The sequence below is a fragment of the Cynara cardunculus genome (assembly GCF_001531365.2).
Source record: "Cynara cardunculus var. scolymus isolate 2C chromosome LG 1, CcrdV1, whole genome shotgun sequence".
In the NCBI taxonomy this organism is placed as follows: domain Eukaryota; kingdom Viridiplantae; phylum Streptophyta; class Magnoliopsida; order Asterales; family Asteraceae; genus Cynara; species Cynara cardunculus.
Genome location: NC_037528.1, coordinates 18847699 through 18872922, shown reverse-complemented (window position 1 = coordinate 18872922; position 25224 = coordinate 18847699). Strand labels below are relative to the sequence as shown.

At 37.6% G+C, this 25224-nt stretch overlaps 1 pseudogene; it reads left to right on the top strand.

Moving 5' to 3' along the window:
* Positions 1-25224, top strand: part of LOC112510782 — an 87752-nt pseudogene that overhangs the window by 29602 nt on the left and 32926 nt on the right.

Below are 25224 nucleotides of genomic sequence, written 5' to 3'. Positions count from 1 at the left end.
TAATTATATTTTAGATTTTTTATATTTAAAATGATGTTTATCATGTATTTGATTATGTTTATCTGCAGTTGGTTATATGAATTCGTACTTGAAGCTTTAATAAGTTGTACTTACGTACAATCAACTTGTAGTCTTGAATTTTAAGTAATATGCATCAATAAACAGTACTTTATGCACAAAAAATTGTTTTTAAAAGTTTTTGTCAAATGCTTTATAATATAGAATAGATATGTGTTTTGGTTGCTAACAACGATAATTAGATATATGTTTATAATGTTGAAGATAAATGTATTGGTTACATATATACATGTGTGTTATATGAACACATATGTATGTGTCATGTGTATGTGTTATATGTATATATATATATATATATATATAAATATCTGTCGGCCCGTGTTATATACATATGTATACACGATGTGTATATATGTGTTTTGGTGGCTAACCACGATTGGATCTATGTATATATTGTTGAAGATACATGTATCTATATATTGTTTAAATGTACGTGTATATGCGAATGTCTAAATAATGTGAGTGTTATATGTACGCATGTGTATGCATTATGTGTATGTGTTATATGTATATATACTCGTCGGCACGTGTTATATACATATGTATACACAATGTGTATATATATGTGTGTTGGTTGCTAATCACGATTAGATCTATGTATATATTGTTGAAGATACATGTATCGAATGATGTATATATATTGTATATCTATACTATATTAAAAAAGAGGAGTTACAACCACAAGGGTGGTGCCTGATTGGTTTGAGCTTGGCTCCAGAGGTCAAAAGTACCAGGAGGTCTCAAGTTTAAATCCAAGGAGAAACAAAAATCCCCTTGTAGCCACGGAGGTTCAAATGCGGTGATTCTGGGCTATCTGCAAAGTAGGTGGTCACCCTGGGATTAGTCGGCTTGCATAGCGGGTTGGATATCCAGGTTAATAAAAAAAAGGAGTTACAGTTTTGTTGAAAATTTTAAGAGGTACATCATATTATGCTAAATGTACGAATTTTAAAGCTCCACAACCACCCACATCTCTCCTATGTATTAGAAATCAAACATTTTTCGTTTTTTAGTTACAGTTTATACCCCTATAATTAGCTATTTAATTTACTTTATATCCCTTACTTTTTTATTTTTCATTTCACACCATTATCATATATTGTTGAAGATACAAGTATCCAATGATGTATATATGTTTAAATGTTTGTGTAAATGTGAATGTATAGATAATATGTGTGTTGTTTGGGCTTTATTCGGTTTTATTGGACCTCAAATGATTTCATTGGGCTTTATTTGGTTTATTGGGTCTTGATCCGTTTTATTGGCCTTGATCCATTTTATTGGGCTTTATTTTGTTTTATTGGACCTTAATCCATGCACTTGTATACCTTTACGCCATGTGGGCTGTTACCAGTAATTTCATCTTATCTGGAAAAACTTAATTACAAAACTGTAATTGCCCATGGTCATGCATATTAACCGGTCCACAACTTAAAATCATAACCATATAACACATTAACAGGTCGACAATTTGTGCAGCAAACGAGGTATTTCTAGGTGCGCCCTACACACATAAATATGTATACATATGCATATGCATATGCATATTCATATAGATATATGTTTACATATGCACAATAGAATTGAACTTTTGGTCCTAGTAGTTAGTACCATCTACAAGAAAAGACTTCATGATAGTCAATATGGGACCTCACCACCCATCAATGCATGGTGTTCTTCGAGAAGGAAAAACGTAATTTGAGTAGCACTTCACAATTCAAATTCATTACTTAAATGTCTATTATTCAACCCCAATAAATAACTTGTAGACTTGAATTATAATAATTTTCCTCATAATCACTTACCATGGAAGCTTTTAATTGTACTAAGGTAATGGTCATTTCTAGGAATTGACTTCTTTCATATACGTACGAGTACAACTATGTCTCTGTCTACTTCCATTGTACCACACATATATGAATGTGTTACATTTGGCTTTATGCAATTATATTTGCCATTTATTGTTGCAATAGTGTGGACATACTGAATTTACATGCTTTCCAGCCTGATCATGGATCGTTGGTTCTGAACATTCTTCTGAAGTACTCCAAAGGTAAGAAGAATCATTCCTCATATGTTAGCAGTATACGTTTGCATCACCCATTATTAGACTATATATAGTTAAGGGTAAATTCTATATTTAAGGATGGAACAAGGATCCWGAAAGTCACAATATATATGCATATATACGTGTACATGTATGTTATATATGTATACACATGTATGTTATWTATAGGGTTAGGYTCCGGTKAGAGTGGAAGTTATGGTGAGAAGGGTGAGAAGGGTAAGAAGGGATCTCCACCCTTGGATCAATCCTAATTGAATATCAACACTAATGTGGTGCACCTAGAATGCACCGGATCAATTCTCGTGACAGACGCAATTCATGGGGTGGGGGTGAGATTAAAAGTGATCAAGGGTCCAGATCCCTTCTTATGCTTCTCACATTAACTCCTATTCTCACACTATCCTTCATCTCTCTCTCTATATATATATGCATATATGTGTATGATATATATGTATGTATGTGTAAATAGTACTCCTTCCATCCCAAAATAAATGTCCACAATGAAAATGACAAACAGTTGTAGGAATGCTTAATATTATTACACTTTTTACTCAAGTAAATGACACTTTTACCCTTAATAATAGAGAGAGAGAGTTCTTTTTCCATCTCACAACTAAGGGTAGAATGGGAAAGTAGAAATATACTTTTGAAAGTGGACATTTATTATGGGACAAACTAAAATAGAAATGTGGACATGTATTTTGGGACGAAGGGAGTATATGTGTATGTTTGTATATGCTGGTAGTCTATTTATGTATGCATCTACTAATCTTTTCAAAAATAACTTATTAGATAACCTTCATTATAGCTTTTTTGTCCCTGGTGGATGGAAGAAATGAAGAAAAGTTGACATCTGAGGTGTATGGTGGAGCACGGATTCACTRTATCTTCCAGTCAATATTTGTCAGCCGTTTGGAGGTATGCTTAACTTGAGTGCCATATGAAGGTGTAGGTTAGTCCATTTTTAATGGATGTTTCTATTCTTGTTTCCAAATCTAGATTTTCCCTCCGCATAAATTTAACCATTCATATGCATTGGTGCTTTACTACATTACTTATATGCCACATAAATTTAACCATTCATATGCATTGGTGCTTTTTTTGAGATTATGATTAATAACATAAAATGTTAATGTCTCTTGATGATCACAATATATGCTATGTCGCAGGAGGTGGATGCATTTGAGCGATTATCTGATGAAGACATCCGTACAGCAATCCACAACGGAACTGGTCCTAGATCTGCTTTATTTGTGCCGGAGGTTCAGTTTTTTTCTTTGTTTTTTCATTTTAATAAAATAATAAGTTGATACTTTATTGCGAACTAGCAAAGATATTATAGTTGTCTTTTCAGTAWAGTATATTAGTATGCAACATCATGCCTTTAGCTAGTGACAAGTTCAACTGAAATATATAGGTTCCATTTCAAGTTCTGATCCGAAGGCAGATAGCTCGTTTGTTGGATCCTAGTCTTCAGTGTGCTAGACTGGTATATAATGAATTAGTAAAGGTTGGTTCTCTTTTATTCACATTTTGAGACATATTTCAGATGAACCATCACTTTTTTGAGGGCATTAAGTTTTGAGATATATTTCAGATGAGCCACAGCTGTCTAGTGCATGAGCTGCAGCGGTTTCCTCTTCTTAAGACGCGCATTAATGAATTTGTCAGGAACTTTTTGCTTGAAGGTCTTGAACCTTCACAGACAATGATTGGACATATAGTTGAAATGGAGGTATATTGAAAAAGGATTGGAATTTGCGACATTCTCTTCATCCCTACAAAAAAAGCATTCTTAATTTCCATATTATTGCTAAGATTTCATTATAGTGTAACAACAATTCGTAGTCTATACTTTATAGTCACCACTGAGTAATCAGAATAAATATTGAATTTTTTATTCTTAATTTCCATATAATTGCTAAAAGTCCATCATAGCATAACTACAATTCRTAGTGTGTACTTTGCAGTCGCCACTGAGTAATCAGAGTAAATATCAAATATTTGTTCTTAATTTTCATATTATTGATGAAATTCCATCACATGTACCTGCAATTCATAGTCTATACTTTACAGTCACCGCTGAGTCATCAGAGTAATGTCGAATTTTCTAGCGATAAACTAGAACAATATTTCTTAAGTGGAGATGGAGAAAGGAAAGATGGCCCTTCTTTTTGGCAGATGTTAGACCTTCAAGGGACGTTACGATGCTCCTTTGTGCATTTACATATCTTTTATTGAGAATTTAAGATATTGATGAATAGGTTGATCAGCAATCCTCTACATTAAGAAATATATGTCAAAAAGGGGTGCCACTGATACATTTTAATGGGAGAAGGAAGGGGCCATCGTCTAACTGTGTTTGTAGAGTTTGGGTGATCAAGGAATATCGACTATTAATTGTGAGAATAAATTTCTGTTACCCCAATTTGTAGTATGTTTATTGTTTATTTCTCTCAGTAACAGAAGTCTTCTTCTGGTCCCTTTCTTATGCATGGTATTAGAACCTTAATCCTAAATACAAAAACCCTAATGTGCTGAAGTCCTCCAGATCAGCCCTGCACCAGTGCAAAGACATGCACCTGCGGTGGTGCATCACTACCACCACAACTTCCATCTTGCTTAGTCAAATCAATGCTCATTTGATTTAGTAACATGGCGGGGGAGTTTATGGAGGTCCTGCTCATGCATCGACAACAGCCCGGTGATCGAGGTTCTATCTCTTGCCTCTGTTGCTATCAAAAGCTTTACATCCAAGCATTTGCCAATGTGGGAAATCTTGTCGGAAAACCGTTGCTTTAAGAAACCTTGCTGCTTATGGACGCTCTTGTATGGATACTATGTTGAATGTGCTGCTGTTTTAGTTTCTGTCATCTATTTACTGGTGTTAATTTTATCGTAGGTATGGTGTGTCTGTAGTCGCGCAGTGGTKGATTGATTTATTGTCCCACACTTTGCAGTAATTAATTGCTTGCATTGTTGTTTTGATCAGCTTGATGTTTAGCTTTTTGGTTGTACAACTTGGTTCACACTTCCTATTATTCTTGGGAGTAGCTCTCTTTTAGCACGTCATCATTACCAAACCTTGTAATAGTAGGGAAAAGTCGGGAATGAATTGATCGAAGGGAGAAGTTATGCATGTAGAAGATAACATGACTCCAATAAGCTCTAGGAAAGTCTATTAGGGAGCTATTCGGTTTGCAACTTTACCATGCTTTTCAGCTTATTCCCTTTGAAGATAATTAAGACTTAGCCATTCATGTTATTTGTGCACATTAACTTCAAAAAGTGAAGCCTAACTTGACCCTCTCTGTTGATTGTCTTATATATTCCAATGTTACCTAGTTATCGACAAAATCGCTTGAGACCCTTATTTCCTTGTTACTTTGCTAGTCATTATACCGGCTCTGGATTTCCAGATTACCGAGACATGCCATGAGTTTCATGGTCGTGTTGACAATATCGGTCTTTTTCTTCACCAATGTGAACAATATACAGGATATACATAGTCAATTGGGTCAAGCTTTTGATCACTTGAAGAAATTGCAACTTAGGCTTGAATTATTTTTATCTACTTTATTCTCCAAGTATTGTCGATTCACTAAGCGTAAATGTGTCTTTTCTTCCTTAAAACAAGTTTAGATCTAGTACTATTTTTTGTTTAGTTTATTCTAATGCATGGTATCAAACCCCTATTAGTATGCTTGTGATTTTGGGTATCGTTTTACTTTGTGTATGATTTTTTTTAGATAATGTCAGTGTATTTACTTTAGTTGCATGCTGAAAATTTCTAAGATTATAGGATGGAAGCATTATGTAATAATTCGCTTTCCATTCACTAAGATTGATCCTAGAGTTTTTTGATGTCTTTGTGGGTTCTTCTTGGCACAAATAAGATCTTGTTGTTACCCTACTAGTTTGTTGTGGTAGTTTGATCATGAAGATGTTAGTTTATCTGATTTTTTTTGTCCTCATGTCTAAACGGATACATCTCCATCTTCTTGTTTGTGATCCTTGGGTAACCTTGCATCCTAGTCAAGTTGATGGGGCTATATGTTGTTACTTTAGTATTTTGTCTTTGTTGATTGTTTAGGTTATCTTGTTCATGCCATGTATTTTATACCTACTTGCTTCACACACGAGCTAATCATCATGCCTCGATGTTATGGTTAGTTTGTTTTGCTAAATGTATATGAGACTCGTGTTGATCTTTCTTATTGGAAAGAGACTATTTAATGTAATTTGAGGTACACGCTAAAGCAAAACTCTGATGATTCTTTGTCTCACTTGAAGGCAAGGTTGGTAGCGGAGGGGTACTATTTAGAATCACATTGCGGATTATGGGAGATCTCTATTTTTGTGAACAAGATAACTTGGTGTAGACATTGCAATTACTTTGCCACTTCTCAACCACTTCATGTAACTCTTGAAGACGAAGTTTAAATGGACCTATCCTATGGTTTTGTGGTTTAGGAGTCTAGCTAGGGTCTTCATAATCCTATAAATACGAGGCACAACCCCTAAGGCTAGTCATACAAGCGGTGGGGATAATCAAATAAAGTGTCCTTTGCAAAGGACCAAACTAGGCAAGAGAATGTCCAAAGAAGAATGCCTTCAATGCAATACTCGAGATTACAAAATGTGAAGGCAGTAGTCTACCAAGAGGATACCTATGTAATGCAATGAGTTGCATTGGTTCAAGGACTGCTTGAAGAAACATAGCTTCCGTGCGATGGTGGAGCATTTCCATGTACAAGGCAATTTTGAGTGATGAGTTGACAATAGCTTGTGAAGCTGTAATGAGTGTTCATACACAAAAGGAGTCGATTCTTGATTGTTGCTAGTGTGGTGCTGTTGCTTTATCATAGTAACATCAAYCTTTGCCAATTTGGTTAATTTTGGTGGTGTTTAAGTACTTTATCCTTGATCTAATATGATTGTTAGTCTCACCCTAGACTTATTCCTCTTTTTACCCATCCACCTACACATCAACTGGTATCAGAGCAAATCGGGTTGTGTTCTTACTTCTTATCATCTTACTAGTTTCTTTCTTCCATAAAAAAAATCATGGCAATTCCTCATGGTATGAACACAGAAGAAGCTCAGAATTTCAGGCGTGATAGACAGATTGAAGAACTTCAAAGAACTACTTAACTCATAACTCAACAGCTTGCAAGACTGTTGGATGACAAACCACAAAGTGATTCAACTGACCCTAGCCATTATAGTTCAGATGAATCTGGTCAGTCTTTTGTTCACAAAAGAAGAGTTAAAGATGATCTTAGAGATGTCAAAGCAGATGCTCCAAAATTCCATGGAGGATCAAACTTGGATGATTTTATTGAGTAGCTGAATGATATCGAGAACCTTTTCGATGACAAGGGGTATTCTGATGAGAAAAGTTACAAAGTTGTTTTGAAACTTAAGAAATATGSTTCGTTATGGTGGGAGAACATGAAAGCCAAGCGAGAATGAAGTGGCAAGTCTAAGATCCGGTCTTGGAGAAAACTCAAGAAACTACTCAAGGAGAGATTCCTTCCAGATTCTTACAAGCAAGATCTCTACATCAAGATAACCAACTTCAAACAAGGTAATCTTAGTATTGATGAATACACTCGTGAATTTGAGCAACTTGTGTTATGTAGTGGAATTCAGGGGAGACCGGAACAAACTATGGCTCGTTATGTTGGCGAATTGAACCATTGATATCGCTGAGAAACTTGAATTGGTTTGCAAGTTAGCTTCTAAGATTAAGAAGCATGCTAAGAATAAGAAGGCCAAAAAGGTAACTCCCAAGCCATTTTCAAAGTATAGCAGTTCATTCCAGAATCCTTTCTATAAAGGAAACCTACCAAAAGGTGAAAACTCAAAGCAAGACAAGAGAAAAGGTCCTACTGATGTACCAAAGAAGAAGTGCTTCAAATGTCAGGGTTAGGACGCTTTCAAGCTGAATGTCCTAATCGGAGAGTCACGACTTTGAAAGAGGTTGAAGAGGTTCACGTTGTAGATGAAGGAGAAGACGAGATGCCAATCTATGATGAGGAATGTTACTCAGAAGAAAGGGTTAAACCCGATGAAAGAGATGGAGAGCTTTTGGTGATATGAAGAGTGCTCCATGCAAAAGAGGTGGATCCTAATGACGAGCAAAGGGAGCAGATATTCCACTCAAGGTGCACGATCAAAGTTAAGGTATGTAGCCTTTTATTGATAGTGGTAGCTGTACGAAWGTTGAATCCACAAACCTTATCAATAAAGTTAGCATTCTGACCTCATCTCACCCAAAKCCATACAAGCTTCAATCGCTAAATTAGGGATCCGACATGAAAGWGACCAAACAGGCCCTACTCTCATTTTCTATTGGTAAGTCTTGTCAAGATCAGGTTCTTTRYGATGTTATACCTATGGGTGCATGTCATATGTTGCTTGGAAGACCTTGGCAATATGATAGACAAGTTTTGCATGATGGTTATCAAATACTCTTCTGTCATGAATAAGAAGGTGGTAATCGTGGAACCGCTACCATTTACCCTACTGCAAAAACAAAAAGAACCAGGGCTGGTTACTATAGCTGAGAAAAGTTTATTTATGAATGAAGCACAAATACAGAGAGCTATTTGCAAAGGTAAACCTGTTTATGTTTTGCTACTTATGGGAAACAGGTTCGATGATGATGAAATTCCTTTGCATGCCACTGTCTTTTGGCTTTTAGAAGAGCTCCACTTAGAGGTATTGAGCATCATATCGATCTAATTCCAGGAGCACCCCTTCCTAACAAACCAGCCTACCGATGYGATCCAGAAAAGACTCGAGAACTACAACGTCAAGTCCAAGAACTCATTGACTGTGGTTATGTACGTGAAAGCATGAGTCCTTGCTCTGTTCCAGCKTTGTTGGTCCCAAAAAAAGKTGGAACCATGAGAATGTGTGTTGATAGTAGAGCCATCAATAATATCACAGTCAAATATCGCTATCCTATTCCGAGGTGGATGATATGCTTGACGAACTTMATGGCGCCAATTTGTTCTCGAAAATTGATCTCCGGAGTGGGTACCACCAGATCAGAATGCGTGAAGGAGATGAATGGAAAACCGCATTCAAAACAAAAGGTGGGTTTGTATAAATGGTTGGTAATTCCATTTGGACTTTCCAATGCTCCTAGTACTTTTATGAGGTTGATGAATGAGGTTCTTAGATCTTTTCTTGGTGATTTCGTTGTTGCATACTTTGATGATATGCGTGTGTACAACAAAGGTGCAGAAGAACATAACATTTGAGAAGAGTATATGAAGTGTTAAGAAGCCAGAAACTCTATGGGAAGTTGGAAAAGTGTGAATTTTTTTCTCCAAAAGTGATCTTTCTTGGTTATGTTGTATCTAAAGATGAAATTTCAATGTGTGAATCAAAGGTGGCAGCAATCAAATCATGGTCAGTACCTTCGAGTGCAACAGAAGTAAGGAGTTTCCATGGCCTTGCTTCATTTTGCAGGAGGTTTGTCAAGAATTCTAGCACTATTGTTGCACCTCTCACTAAATGTATCAAACAAGGCTCTTTTGAATGGACTCAACCAACCCATAATGCATTTGAGAAGATCAAAGAGTGTTTGTGCACATCGCCTATCTTGGCCCTTCCAGATTTCAACCAATTGTTTGAGGTTGTATGATGCAACCGGAGTTGGCATAGGGGATGTCTTGGTACAAAGTAAACACCTTATAGCCTATTTCAACGAGAATTTAAAATGAATCAAAGAAGAACTATAGTGTGTATGACAAGGAGTTCTATGCTATTGTATGTGCCCTAGATCATTGGAGTCATTACTTGAAGCCAAAACAGTTTGTTCTACATTCTAATCATCAAGCCTTGAAGCATATAAATGGCCAAAGTATAAAACAAGGAATTCTAACATTGTTGCATATGCCCTTTCAAGGAGATATGCCATGCTTACTGTTCCTGGGGCAAGAGTGCTAGGCTTTACTTTCATTAAAGWATTGTGCCTAAATGATCCGGATTTTTCTAAAGTTATTCAAGAATGCAAAGAACGAGCTTKTGGTTCTTATTTCATACAAGACGAGTTTCTTTTCAAGAACAACAAACTTTGCATTCCTAAGAGATCCATAAGGGAGCTACTAATTAGAGAGGCTCATGGAGGAGGATTGGCTGGTCATTTTGGCATCAACAAAACCCTTGGTGTAGTACAAGAACATTTCTACCGGCCACACACGGAAGGCGATGTTACTGCTCTTATTGCTAGGTGTGCAACATGTCATCAAGCTAAAAGCCAATTTCATCAAGGCTTGTATACTCCATTACCTGTTCCTTCTCAACCATGAGTAGATATTTATATGGATTTCATTGTGGCTTTGCCTCGTACTCAACATGGGAAAAAGGCTATAATGGTTGTGGTGGATCGTTTCTCCAAAATGGCACACTTTGTTCCATGTACATTCATGTTGCTGGTTTATTTTTTTAACGGAATTGTGCGTCTTCATGGAGTCCCTAAAACTATAGTTTATGACAAGGATGTCAAGGTCTTGACTTACTTTTGGAAATCATTGTGGAAGTTACTGGGCACCAAGTTATTGTTCAGCAGTGCCTATCATCTGCAAATGGATGGACAGACGGAGGTAATTAATCGAACACTTACAACCTTGCTAAGAAGTATGGTGAGCAAGTCCTTGAAAGATTAGGATGTTAAATTTTCTAAACCTATCTCCAACTTATGCTATTGGATGCACACCAATTGAAGTGAACTATGGAGTGAATCCTCTCACCCCTATTGATCTAATACAACTGCCTAAGGGTAGTGAAGTTCACTTTGAGGCATCAACTCGAGCCAAAGAAATGAAAAAGATTCATGAACAAGTCAAAGCAAAGATTGAACATGTCAATGACTTGTACAAGAAAAAGGCAAACAAGCATCGCAAAAAGGCTCTCTTTGAACCTGGAGGTTTTGTGTGGTTGCACTTAAGGAAGGAATGATTTTCTTAAAAAAGGAAGAACAAGCTAATGGGAAGAGGAGATGGACCATATATGGTGTTGGCAAGGATTGGAGATAATGCCTACAAACTAGAGTTACCTGGGAATACATGCATATCAGCAACTTTCAATGTTGGAGATCTTTCTCCTCATTTAAAGATATTGGAATTTTGAGAGAAAATCCTTCCCAACCAGAGGAGGTTGATGTAGAGGCATCCATGCTATTTTCAGCTAGTACAAGACCAGCCCGTTTTATGTCTCCAACTCACCTTGGGTTTGATTCACACTCTTATTTTGGGTCCGAAACAATTAAAGGGAGGAATATAAATTTCTGGCAGCCCACAGGAGATGAAGATTCTTTCTCATTGATGCTTCATTAATGGCCCTTTAATTGCTTTCCAACTTTTGATCTTTCTGTCTTCTCATTTTTCAAGAGTTATGTTTATGTTAATCTTCCGCCCCTAGATACGGGGTTCCAAGTTATAGCAGGAAGGCATCTTTCTTTTGAATAATGGATTTACAATAGCTTGTGAAGCTGTTTTGAGTGTTCATACACAAAAGGAGTCGATTGTTGATTGTTGCTAGTGTGGTGTTGTTGCTTTACCACTAGTAACATCAACCTTCGCCAATTTGGTTAATCTTGGTGGTGTTTGAGTACTTTATCCTTGATCTAATCAGATTGTTAATCTCACCCTTGTCTTATCCCTCTTTTTACCCATCCACCTACGCATCAACTATCCTCTAGAATCTTCTTCTATATCATCAGTCTTTGCCCAAAAGTCAACAAAAATTTGTCTTCGTGCACGCACAGCAGCGGAAACCACAGAGCATGTCCAAAAAGCCGCACTACAGAGACCAATGCTACATGGATGCTGCAACACATAAACAGTAGGCATTACATGTTCAAATTAGCCATCCAATGTTGTAAAAACAGGTAAATCACTTAGTTTATCTCCATGACTAAACAAATAGAAAATAACATAATAAAAAGGACTCAAAGTGGGGATTAAAGGCAAATAAACTACCTAAAAGTAAAGAAATAGGTGCTTTATGCCTTGAATAATCAATGCATATCAACAGGTGACCGATCACTTTTCTCAATTTATTCCCTATGTGTCTGTCTTTAAACCATATGTATTGCGAATGGTACTCGCACCAAAGTGGCTGCAACAGGAATCATCAAACTTTCGGCCACAATCACACTCAAATTAGTGTTATTTGTGCCAGAACTTAATTGTAATCTCATAATCTCACACAAGTAGAGAAAACCTAAATAATGGGGATAAGAGAATGTGAGAGGGGGCTAACTATAACTAACAAAAGGAAGTATGTTATTGACATTTTGCTGAGGTTAAAATGTTGGAATCATGGTGCAAGCTCTTTTATGATGCTGAATCTGTAGTTTTATGTGGATGATCATGATCTTCTTGATGACTCTCTTGAGATAAATGAGGATACTTGGGAAGATGAACTTTAGATAAATGGATGTGTAGTTTTTCGTTCATTTTCTATGTTTCCTTGTACCTACTTCTACTTTTTGTATGTTGTCTGGTATTATTAACTAGTCTTAGTTATTCTTCTAAAAAATATTTGTGTTTTCAATTCGAGTTCTTTTCTTCTTGTTTTTCATTCTTTATTTCTTTCAAATTCTTCAAGCTCTCATGTCAAAGACTTTTCCATGGTTTTTGTTTATCAAGATTTTCCCCTATGGTGCATTCTATTTGTCCGGACTAGCTATTATGACATTGTTGTGTATTGCAGGTTGACTATATAAACACTTCACATCCAAATTTCATTGGAGGAAATAAAGCTGTGGAGGTTGCTTCACATCAAGTCAGATCTAATAGGTTGGCTTCACCAACGTCTAGGCAAAGGGTATACTTGTCCAGCTGTTATAGCGTTTATTTCTATTTTTCTTGTTGAAGGAKATGCTAGAGCCTAGTCTAAGTTAATGCGATCATTTGGACAGGATGGGGTAGATTCCGATGCAGTGGCAGTTTCCGGAAGCAATCGAAGATCTAACGCTATCGTTGCTAGATCTCCATCCAACGGAATATCTGTTGATCAGGTTTTTTATTTTCTTATTCTTAAATTGAGGCATCAATTTTTCTTTGTTCCCTACAAAGGTTCTACACAACGCTTGGCGATCTACTAACATCCACATTGTCCATTGTGTGTGTTTCCCGTTTCTGCTTACAAACAGGGAGTTCGATCGGTTGCAGATGTCAACGGAAATGGATCCTCTGGTAAGATGGAAATTTCAGCAAGATGTCGTTCAGTCCTAATTATGTTTTAATAATAACACTTGAGATTATATGTCATCCCTTGTATTTAATTTGTTGATTTCGTAGGTAGTGCGAGGGGTTCAAATTGGAGGACTGCATCATTTTTTCGTGGGGGGGAGGTTCATAACCCTGCAGTAGATATCTCCAGAAGCAACACTGGCGAGGAAATCATTAACCATAAAGAGCATGTTTCATCTATAATTAATCTTAGAGAGGTGTGCCATCCCATTTAAAACCTACTTTCCTTTGTTTGCATATGATTTTTCCATTTCCTAAATCATGTTCTTTCTCTTAGAAAGTTTTGTAACTGATTTCTACACTTTGGCGTGTCAAAATGCTGCCAGCCACCATTATCGTTGAATTCGTCAGAAATGCACTCGGAGCATGAMGCTGAGGCATTGGCAGTTACCAAGCAGCTTTTGGAATCATACTATAGCATCGTTAGGGAAAAAATCCAGGATTCTGTGCCCAAAGCAATCATGCATTTTTTGGTGAGCGCTAGTTTTACTCAACAAGTAGTGATTATCGATGTGTTTGATCTAAAAGCTGCCAGATTTTCTGACAAATCATATTTGACTGATTTTGTATCCAGGTGAACCACACAAAGAGAGAGCTATGCAATGTCTTGATTAAAACTCTGTACAGGTGAACGAGAAGGCAGGCTACTTGGTTTCTGAGATTTACTTTAAATGAGATGAAGAATTTTTATGTTTGGAAATGAACTTAAACTACTATGAGACTTATATACTTGTCATGCTCCAGTGATTTTTTTCTGTTTCACTTTTGAACAGGGAGAGCCTTTTTGAGAAGTTGCTTCAGGAAACTGAYGAGGTATCGCTGAAGAGGAGGCATGCTGAAGAAACTCTCATAGCTCTACAAGAGGCCTCACACGTAAGTTTCTTAAATATATGCATATGCTATATCTGATACAAGCCATAAAAGTAGTCCCTAGATTTTTGTACCTAAAAAAAGTATAGTCGATGCAAAAACTTGGGATTAAATCTCTCTAGATTGTTGCTGCTAAGCTGCCTCCTAAGTTATGCCACATGATTGGTTGTTTATCCATCACCACCATGAAGGTGCAACAGTTGACTTGGTGTTTGGTTCTATTAAAATTTATGTCACTGTTGTATTATAATATTCCGTCACTGGGTTTTACTTGCGCCCATGCCCCACCGTCGTATCTTTTTATATTTAGAAGTATTCTAATAAAGTAGTCAAGTTTTTCAAGAATACCTTTCTTTATGGTATTAGAGCCATATGGCTCTCAATAACCCTAATACATGATGTACCCATCATCTACTCGCCTATGCTGTTATATCGGTCACAATACAAAATATCGGTCAGGACCGATATTCGATATATCAGTTATATCGGTGATATATCGGTCCAAAATAGCGGTTAACAAAATATTTCTTAGAATTATATATATAATATGCATTAATTAGAGTTTAGAAATATAGTTTCAAAATTAAAACATCACATCATCTAAAGTGTTCAAAAACGAGCTAATCGCAAGCAATAGGTTCGGCATCCGAGAAAAGAAGTCAAACTGTGACTCCGTGAGAAGTCTGAAGTTGTGAGAAGTCTGAAGTCGTGATTCGTGAAGTGAACTAGGTGTCTGTGAAGTGTGAAGTGTGAAGTGTGAAGTGTGAAGTGTGAAGTGTGAAGTGTGAAGTCGTAACTCGTAAAGATGAAAAGAAAGGAAGAAGACCGTTGGAAGGCAGACTATTAATTTCAGACCTAATAATATATGTTACCATGTCCTAAAAACTAATCACGTGAAATAACAAAAGGCCAAATAATTGAACCCTAAAAATCGATATATCGGTCCGATATATACATCAAAATATCGCTAAATATCGGGAAAAATCGGAAAATATCGCCGATAATATCGGGGACGATATTTTGATCGATATTTATGCAGCGATATTTTGCCTAGGTCCGATATCCGATATACTGCCGATATATCGCGATATTAACAGCATAGCTACTCGCCACCACTCTTTCTAGTTCAACAAGATTGTAACACCCTAGCCACGAAAACCACCCTGTATGGTGAACCTTGTAAACCTAGATGCGAATATTAGTTTGATGACAACCACCTAGTCACAAGTGTGCTTGAGCTTTCGAAGTCAAGCTTTTTGCTTCATTCTCTGATTTCTTAGGATAAAGTTATATCTTAGTTTCATAAGCAAATCAACCAATGTATCATTTGTGTAAGCATCCCTCTTGATATTGTTGCTTGCCATGACCACCCCAAGTATTTTATGGCCGTCTTGATCTTGATGTTGACACCATTGAAATATTGCTTGACCTCCCAAAGAAACTCATTAACTTCCCTTGCTTACCTCTTGCCTACAAATGGTATAGGAGGTGCTGGAACATCATTCTGTGGGTTGACAGTTGTGATACCTTTTGCATATGCGTTAATCAGCTTGCATCTCCTCTAATTGATGGTGAAAAGTGGTTTAACTCTCCCTCCTTGTGCACACATAGCTTTAAGCTTACCCATGGGCATGTAGTGATGGCCATGGACTTCTTGAAGTAAGTCACCACTTAGGTTWGWCACCATCAAGGATCTCCTTGTCCTACTCTAACCTGTCAAGGTGTTGGTGGACATCCTCCACTTTTGCTCTCAWTACCACCATCGAAGTCTCTATTTCAATATGAGATTGGCCATTGTGTCCTTCAACTTGTCACAATTCTTGGTGTTTCCTTAAGCACCTTCTCTCGTCCAAGGTTCACCATGATCACCCCCAACATTGGTCTTGTTAGATTTAATTTACCATCACCTTGAAACAGATGTAGGTCTGGTACCAAGTGTCACGGAGTTGTCTCTTAAGCTCACTTGTAGTACTTGGCATTTGTACCAAGTTATCCTAACTCGAACTCAATTGGCTTACAATGAGTGTTTTGATTCTCGGGCGAGTGCCTTGCCAAATGAAGGTCACCCCTTTATGTAAGCCTCCACCATCTTAACGGACAACATCTGTTTTTTCATCGACAGTCAATATTGCAGTCTAGAACTCTCCTACAAAGTATTTAGTATATTTACAAGGGGGACATTTCACATACATGTAGGGTTAGAATTGTGGGGAGGCTACTAGAAGTCTCCACCATATTTTGAAAATGCTTGAATTTATGGATGTTTCAGTAATCCCAAGCCACATTTCTTGTTGGTGGTCAAAGTTGGCAGTGCCGACTGTTTCTTGCTCCTTAAAGTTCTATTTTCTTTGAGCCCTTCATCTCCTCCATCACAATATCATATCGTCATCAGATTTTTGTAAGATAAAGTCTTAGACTTGGAGTTTGGATTGGTCACATGGCTTGAGATAATTAGTTCGCCTAGTCCTAATAAGTTTTTTCTGACTAGTTTTTCTTTCATGAGGAAGAATGACCATGTGATCTGAGAATGATTGTCCTTGAATGTCACAAACCATCTAGTCCTAATAAGTTTTTTCCGACTCTAGAAGGATCCCACACATCACTTATGGACCATCATGAATAGTTTGGAGGATTTGTGTCTGATTTTGGATCGTTAGACAACTTGCTGACGGATAAAAGATTGCAATCTAGATTGGGGACATGAAGACCACCCCGTAAAACGAAATTTTGTGAGTTGATATCTCAACCTCTATCTATTGGATGTTCTAATGTTTTGAGTTTCCCTAAATAGTGATTTGTCTTCTCTCATATGATCTGATGAGCTCGAATCACCTATCCAGATTTTTTATGACTTCGCAATAGAGGCACTGGAATTATTACCTTTTTGAGCCACTGACCACCATCACCCAACTTTACTCTTTTGGGTGGTATTTACTGATCTCGTGTGGTTTGGTTAGATGGCATCTCTTAGGTGAGAATGAAGTGATGTGGGACTATCCAATTATATTATTCTAGTGCTCTATGTTAAAAAAAAAAACCCGATGGTTAATCCATGATGTGTTTCTTTTATCATCACAGAAACTTGCAGGCTATAACTCCTTTTTTCCAGCTATAGAATGCCTGTTTGTCTTACGTACTAAATACCGTTTTAAATTATTTTCTATGATTTAATTAGCTCTTAGATGAGCTGCTAATTGAAGCGGCAACAGTCGAAAGAGGTATTTGAGGAGGATCTGCCCGAGCCATCAACATGTAGCACATTATGCAAGTTGACCGGCTTTTTCTAGAGCACATTGTCACCAACTGGATTTGACTATGCAAAACCTTCTTTACACAATCATCTTTGAACGAATGTTTCCAAGATGGTTCAGCTTAACTATAAAAGCAGCAGATGATTGACGGTTTGCAGTAGCAGATTGCAAAAATGGATGTATCTGTTAATCTTTTGCTAGGAGGAAAGTGCTTGATAAACTTGTATCTTGAGAACACAATAAGGTTTCATTTTGGCCATTATATTCTGATAATGTCGTCTTAGTGTCAAGTAGAGGGTAGCTTTATGTCAATGACGACAATAGATGGATGTTATGGTATCCAAGTCTGAAGAAAACACGAAATGAAGTATTAGGGTCGGGTTGACCAATAAATTTTGAAAATAGAAAAATAAGGTTGGTTAGTGATGGATTTTGGCCAAACTTGATGCTATTTGTATATTAGAAACAAGATAGATGAAATGATGATTTAAATTGATAAACTAATTAGACATTTACATCTTAATATCATCACTAAAAGGTAAAATATATTGTGGAACCATAACCCTTATTTGTATATTAATATTGGGGTTAATATTTATATTTAGAGTTATCTTGTTTATATTGAGGCTAATTTTTTAGGATTAATTTGTATATTTGATGCTAACTTTTTGAGTTAATTTGTTTGTAAATCTCTTAATATTCATGATTAACTTGTTTATATTTCGATTAGTTAATTTTACAATGGATTTTTTAATGTTTCAGTCATTTGTGCCAAATAAAAAGGTTTGTCAAAAAAATTATATATGTCAAGGAAGAAGATTTAATTAACTGATGAAGAGCGTGTATTACTTTTGATATAATCGTACTTTTTATAATTGATTTTTATTCTATAGTATGCTATTATTTATGTGCAACTATACTAGAAAACAGAGTATCAGTGACGGAAAAAAACAATAGATTTGCGAAGGATGGTCCAAAAACCATCAGATTCCTCGCTGATCGGCGAGGGAAATGGTTTTTGACGATGGATTTGCTACGGACTGGCCAAAAACGAGTTCTTTCATAGATCAACGACGGATCAGCAAATGAACTGGTTTTTAGCCATGTCCCTCACAAATCTCTCACAGATCAGGGACGGATCCGGATCTGGGAGGGATGGTCCAAAACCATTTCTCTCGCTAATCCGTCGCTGATCAGTGAGGGATGTGCGAGAGATTTGGCCAAAAACCAGTTCCCTCGCATATCACTAATCAGCGAGGGATCTGCGAAGGATTATCCTATTTTTCTTATTTTTTGTGTTTTATGTACATATGTTTATGTGTAGGTGTCATATGTATACATGTATATGTATACTAGAAAATATTCGCGCAATGCAGCGAGATACATCTTGATTTTGATGTTTCGTTTTATATTTTGAGTCTATCAATGTTATAATGCGATTTTATGTGGTTTTGAGAAAAATAAAATATTTTTATTTTTGAATGAAATATAAATTTGAAGATGTCATAAAATTTTGATAAAAATAAGCGATATTAGTATCAAATTAACTATTTAAAAGTTATTTTTTTGTGTAATTTCTTTAATTCAAATTTTTATTATAATTTAATTGAGTTTTAAAAACAAACTACTTTATTTTTGGTTTAATAAAATAATTTTTTAAGATAATAATTAAGTATTCTGTTAGAACTCAATGATTATCTTAATTATGTTTATCTGCAGTTGGTTATACGAATTCAAACTTGAAGCTTTAATAAGTTGTACTTACGTACAATCAACTTGTAGTCTTGAATTTTAAGTAATATGCATCAATAAAAAATACTTTATGCACAAAAAATTGTTTTTAAAAGTTTTTGTCAAATGCTTTATAATATAGTATACATATGTGTTTTGGTTGCTAACAACGATAATTAGATACATGTTTATAATGTTGAAGATAAATGTATTGGATATATATATACATGTGTGTGTTATAGGTACACATATGTAAGTGTCATGTTTATGTCTTATATGTATATATATATATATATATATCTGTCGGCCCGTGTTATATACATATGTATACACGATGTGTATATATGTGTTTTGGTGGCTAACCACGATTGGAGCTATGTATATATTGTTGAAGATACATGTATCGGTAGATGTATATATATTGTTTAAATGTACGTGTATATGCGAATGTCTAAATAATGTGAGTGTTATATGTACGCATGTGTATATGTTATGTGTATGTGTTATATGTATATATACTCGTCGGCACGTGTTATATACATATGTATACACAATGTGTATATATGTGTGTTGGTTGCTAATCACGATTGGATCTATGTATATATTGTTAAAGACACATATATCAAATGATGTGTATATATATATATATATATATATTATATTTATACTATATTAAAAAAGAGGAGTTACAATCACAAGGGTGGTGCCTGATTGGTTTGAGCTTGGCTCCAAAGGTCAAAAGTACCAGTAGGTCTCAAGTTCAAATCCAAGGAGGAACAAAAATCCCCTTGTAGTCACAGAGGTTCAAATGCGGTGATTCCGGGCTATCTGCAAAGTAGGTGGTCGCCTGGGATTAGTCGGCTTGCATAGCAGGTTAGATATCGAGGTTAATAAAAAAAAGGAGTTACAGTTATGTTGAAAATTTTAAGAGGTACATCATATTATGCTAAATGTACAAATTTTAAAGTTCCACAACCACCCACATCTCTCCTATGTATTAAAAATCAAATCATTTTTCCTTTTTTAGTTACACTTTATACCTTATTAGACAATGAAGTGTGATATATATACATAATTATATTAGAGGGTCTAGAGTGTAAATGTATCTCTTATATATATCCCTGATTGTAATCGATATACAATACACACAATTACCAAGTTTATCTTGGTATCAGAGCCGGCCCTAGATCCCCTACGGCTGCCGTCACAAGGCCACCCTAAAGCTACCGCACCCGTTTTCTACCCTACGGCTGCCTCACCTTCTGTCCAATGACAACTGTTGCAGCTTTCACTCCGACCGAGAAAACCACCCATAACTCCCACAAGTTTGGCTTCACTTTATCACCAAACAACTATGGCTATTGGAAGACAATGGTTCAACCGTTCCTTGTCCCAAACAACCTGTTCGGCTATGTTGATGGCACCATTCCTTGTCCACCGATGACTCTCATCATCATCATCATCATCTGGAAAAGATGCCGACAGCACCACAGTGCCCCCACCACAACCGAATCCTAAGTACACAGCATGGGCTTCCAATGATGCACATGTATGGATGTTGATTATTTCTACAATCTCTGAGGCGTCGTTCCAACACGTTCAAGGACTTACCTCCCGTGATCTTTGGTTGTCTCTTGAACGTGCTTACGCTCCTCACACATCATCTAGGGAATACACCCTAAAAACTCAGCTTCTTAAACTAGAGATGAAGCCTGCTGAAACCTCCTCCTCATACCTGACCAGGGCTTAGGAATATGTTGATGCTCTCGCCATTATAGGCGAACCAATGAAAGAAAAAGATTTGGTGATGCTGGTTATCTCGGGTCTTAGAGAAGAATACAATGGGCTGAAGTCAACACTCCTTGGTCGCCAATTCCCAATTGCCTTTGCAGAACTTCATGGCCTGCTATCAGACCATGACTACATGATCAAGAAATCTGCAACTGATATCTCTCTGCCTCAAGCATTCTCGACTGTCACCAACAACCGCAACTCAGCGGTTCTTGGTGCCACCTCGTCTACTCCTCAACCGGGTCAACTTCAAGCTATTCAACAGCTTTTGTCACAACTTGGTCTTCAAGTTCAGCCTGTTAATGCACATCACATGCCTTTTACACCAACAGATCTGGGAATAACCGTAGCCGTGGACGTGATTTTAGACGCGGACGAGGAAACTACAACAGAAGTCAAGGAGGAGGTAACCGTAATCAATTAAGTTGGGCTTCTAATCAAAACACTGTTTTTGGCACATGCAACAGGTGTGGGATTGGTCATATCCCGTCTCATTGCCCCAGTCGTGACCCTGCTCCTATGAGGACGAGACAACCACCTTCTGCCAACTTTACAAATTACCGGTCACAAGCTTGGCTTCCGGATAACGGCTCTAGCCATCATGTTGCACCGGACCTATCTAGCTTCGATAACTCTGAGGCCTACGGTGAGGACAACCTTCACGTTGGCAATGGTAAGGGTTTACCCATTCTACACATTGGTTCCTCACAACTTTATTCACCAAACATACTACACGTACCTGACATAAAACAGAACTTACTTTCTGTTCAAAAATTCTGTTTTGATAACCATGTGTACTTTGAATTTCGCTCTACTTTCTTTGCTATGAAGGACAAGTTCACACACACTATCCTCCTCACTGGTCTAAGTAATGGTGGTCTCGACTCCTTCCGTCCTCCTCAGCCTCGGCCTGTTCAGAAAATGTCGTTTTCTACCACACGTGCCTCTTCCACCACATGGCACCAAAGACTTGGACATCCACATCTACAACTTTTGAAGTCCATGTTATCTAAATATCATTTACCTTTACAAAATAAGTGTGCTAGWACTTTTTGTGATTCATGTTCTGTTGGCAAATCGTCTAAACTTCATTTGTTACCATCTACTTATAAAAGTTCGCACATTTTGGATTTGGTTTTTGTGATGTATGGGGGCCCGCTCCTGTTCCTTCTTTTGATGGTCACAATTTTTTTCTGCTGTGTGTTGATCATTACTCCAGATTTATGTGGATCTTTCCATTAAAACTAAAATATGATGTTTATGCCACTTTTAAACGATTCCTTGTGATGGTTGAAAGGCATTTTCAAACCAAACTGAAATTTGTCCAAACCGACTGGGGAGGCGAGTTTCGGAATCTCTCCCAATTCTTCTCTCCTCTCGGCATCACCCATCGCCTCTCATGTCTCCATACAAGCGAACAAAATGGTTTTGTTGAACTACGACATCGACATGTTGAAACCGGTCTTACTTTACTTGCTCAATCCCATGTTCCACAACGGTTTTGGCATTTTGCTTTTGACACTGCAATCTATCTTATTAATCGAATGCCATCCAAAACCAACTTAAACACCTCACCATTTGAACATGTGTTCATGCACAAACCCGATTTTTCCTTTCTTCGGGTTTTTGGATGCTGCTACCCTCATCTCCGTCCATACAATAAACATAAAATTGACTTCCGCTCTACATCTTGTGTGTTCCTTGGTTACAGAACCGCTCATCATGGCTATCGGTGTTACGACCCACAGTCTGATCGTCTTTACATGGCCCGTCATGTTCGATTTAATGAACAATCATTTCATTTCCAAACATCTCCTCCAACCACTCCTACTCCAACCACTCCAAATCCTTACGTCTCCACCTATCCCAAATCTGACCTCCCACCCACTTATTCATCCTCCACAGGACCTAATGAACATTCTGCTCCACCAGAACCGACACCCTCCACAGCACCTACAGTGCAATCTGTCCCACAAGAAACAACACCTACCACCACCCCTCCTAATGACCACCCTACAGCCCAACCACCCCTTATCCACACCTATCATCGCCGTTCCATAGTCACTGAACCACCACTGCAGCCTACCCCTACCCCCCCTTCCTCTACCACCGAACAACCCACCCGTACTCGACCACCCAACCTACGCCCAATCCCAAACAAACCAAACCTTACAATGCCTCCTCATACCATCCCCATCATCCTTCACCTGACATTGAATCAACCACCTTTACTATTGCTAACAGGTACCCTCAGTGGCGTACTGCCATGGCTGATGAGTATTCGGCACTAATGCGGAATGGTACTTGGACATTAGTACCACGCGTTCCAAATTCCAACGTAGTTGACTGCAAGTGGGTATACAAATTAAAAAGGGACCAAACAGGGGCAATAAAACGTTACAAGGCACGACTAGTAGCCAAAGGGTTTCGGCAACAACCATGCATTATCAGGAGACGGTAAGTCCCGTGGTCAAATAGACCACCATACGTGTTATTCTATCTCTGGTCGCAACACAGAAATGGTTCCTAAGGCAACTTGATGTGAAAAATGCCTTCTTACATGGTGATCTCAACGAGACAGTTTATTTGCTACAGCCACCGGGGTTCGTTGACCCGGACAAACCCGATCATGTTTGCCTACTTCACAAATCCTTATATGGATTAAAGCAGGCCCCTAGAGGGTGGTTTCATCGACTTTCTACGGTCCTTCATTCTCTTGGCTTTCAGGGCTCCAAAACGGACCCTTGTTTATTTACTCCCACAAGGGCATCATTTTGTACATGCTAGTTTATGTTGATGACATTCTTTTGACAGGAAACAACCCGGAGGCTATTGACAAAGTGGTACAACGTCTTAGCCAATCTTTTGCTGTTCAGGATATGGGTCGCTTGTCTTATTTTCTCGGTATTGAAGTAAACAGTCAGGGTCATGATATGATTCTATCACAACGGAAATACATCCTTGAACTCTTGCAATGCGCAGGCTTGTCTCATGCTAAACCGACTTCATCTCCTATGACCACTAATGCTAATCTTGCTCTTGGTGATAGCGTTACGTTTGCTGATCCGGTCAAGTACCACCAAATTGTGGGTGCCCTTCAGTATGTGACATTGTCTCGTCCAGATATTACTTTCGCGGTCAACAAAGTCTGCCAATTTATGCAGTCCCCCACTGAAAATCTTTGGACGGCAGTCAAACGAATTCTTCGTTACTTGCAGGACACTGCTGACTATGGTTTACGAATCATGCATGATTCAGGCACAATCCTTCATGCCTACACTGATTCTGCTTACAGCTCCCTGACCGGCTTCTCCGATGTTAACTGGGCTGGTTGCCTTGATGACCATCGATCCACTGGGGGATATGCTATCTATCTTGGTTCAAACCTAGTATCATGGTCTGCACGAAAATAAAGGACTGTCTCTCGGTCAGCAACAGAGTCGGAATACAAGGCTATAGCCGATATTATTGCTGAGCTCACATGGCTCCAAACACTACTACGCGAACTCCGGGTTCCTGTGAAGTCGGTTCCTATCTTATGGTGTGATAATCTTGGTGCTATGTATCTTTCAGCTAATCCTGTCTTTCATGCCCGTACCAAGCATGTAGAAGTTGACTTTCACTTTGTTCGAGAAATGGTTGCGCAACGGAAGCTTTCAGTTCAGTTTATATCTACAGATGATCAAATTGCAGACGTGTTCACCGAGCCGCTACCTTCACAACGGTTTCTCCTATTACGGTCCAAGCTACAGGTCGCTCCCCGGCCTTAGCTTGCGGGGGAATATTAGACAATGAAGTGTGAGATATATACATAATTATATTAGAGGGTCTAGAGTGTAAATGTATCTCTTATATATATCCCTAATTGTAACCGATATACAATACACACAATTACCAAGTTTATCTTACCCCTATAATTAGCTATTTAATTTACTTTATATCCCTTACTTTTTTATTTTTCATTTCACACCATTATCATATATTGTTGAAGATACAAGTATCGAATGATGTATATATGTGGTATATATGTTTAAATGTTTGTGTATATGTAAATGTGTAGATAATATGTGTGTTGTTTGGGCTTTATTCGGTTTTATTGGACCTCAAATGATTTCATTGGGCTTTATTCGGTTTTATTGGACCTTAATCCATGCACTTT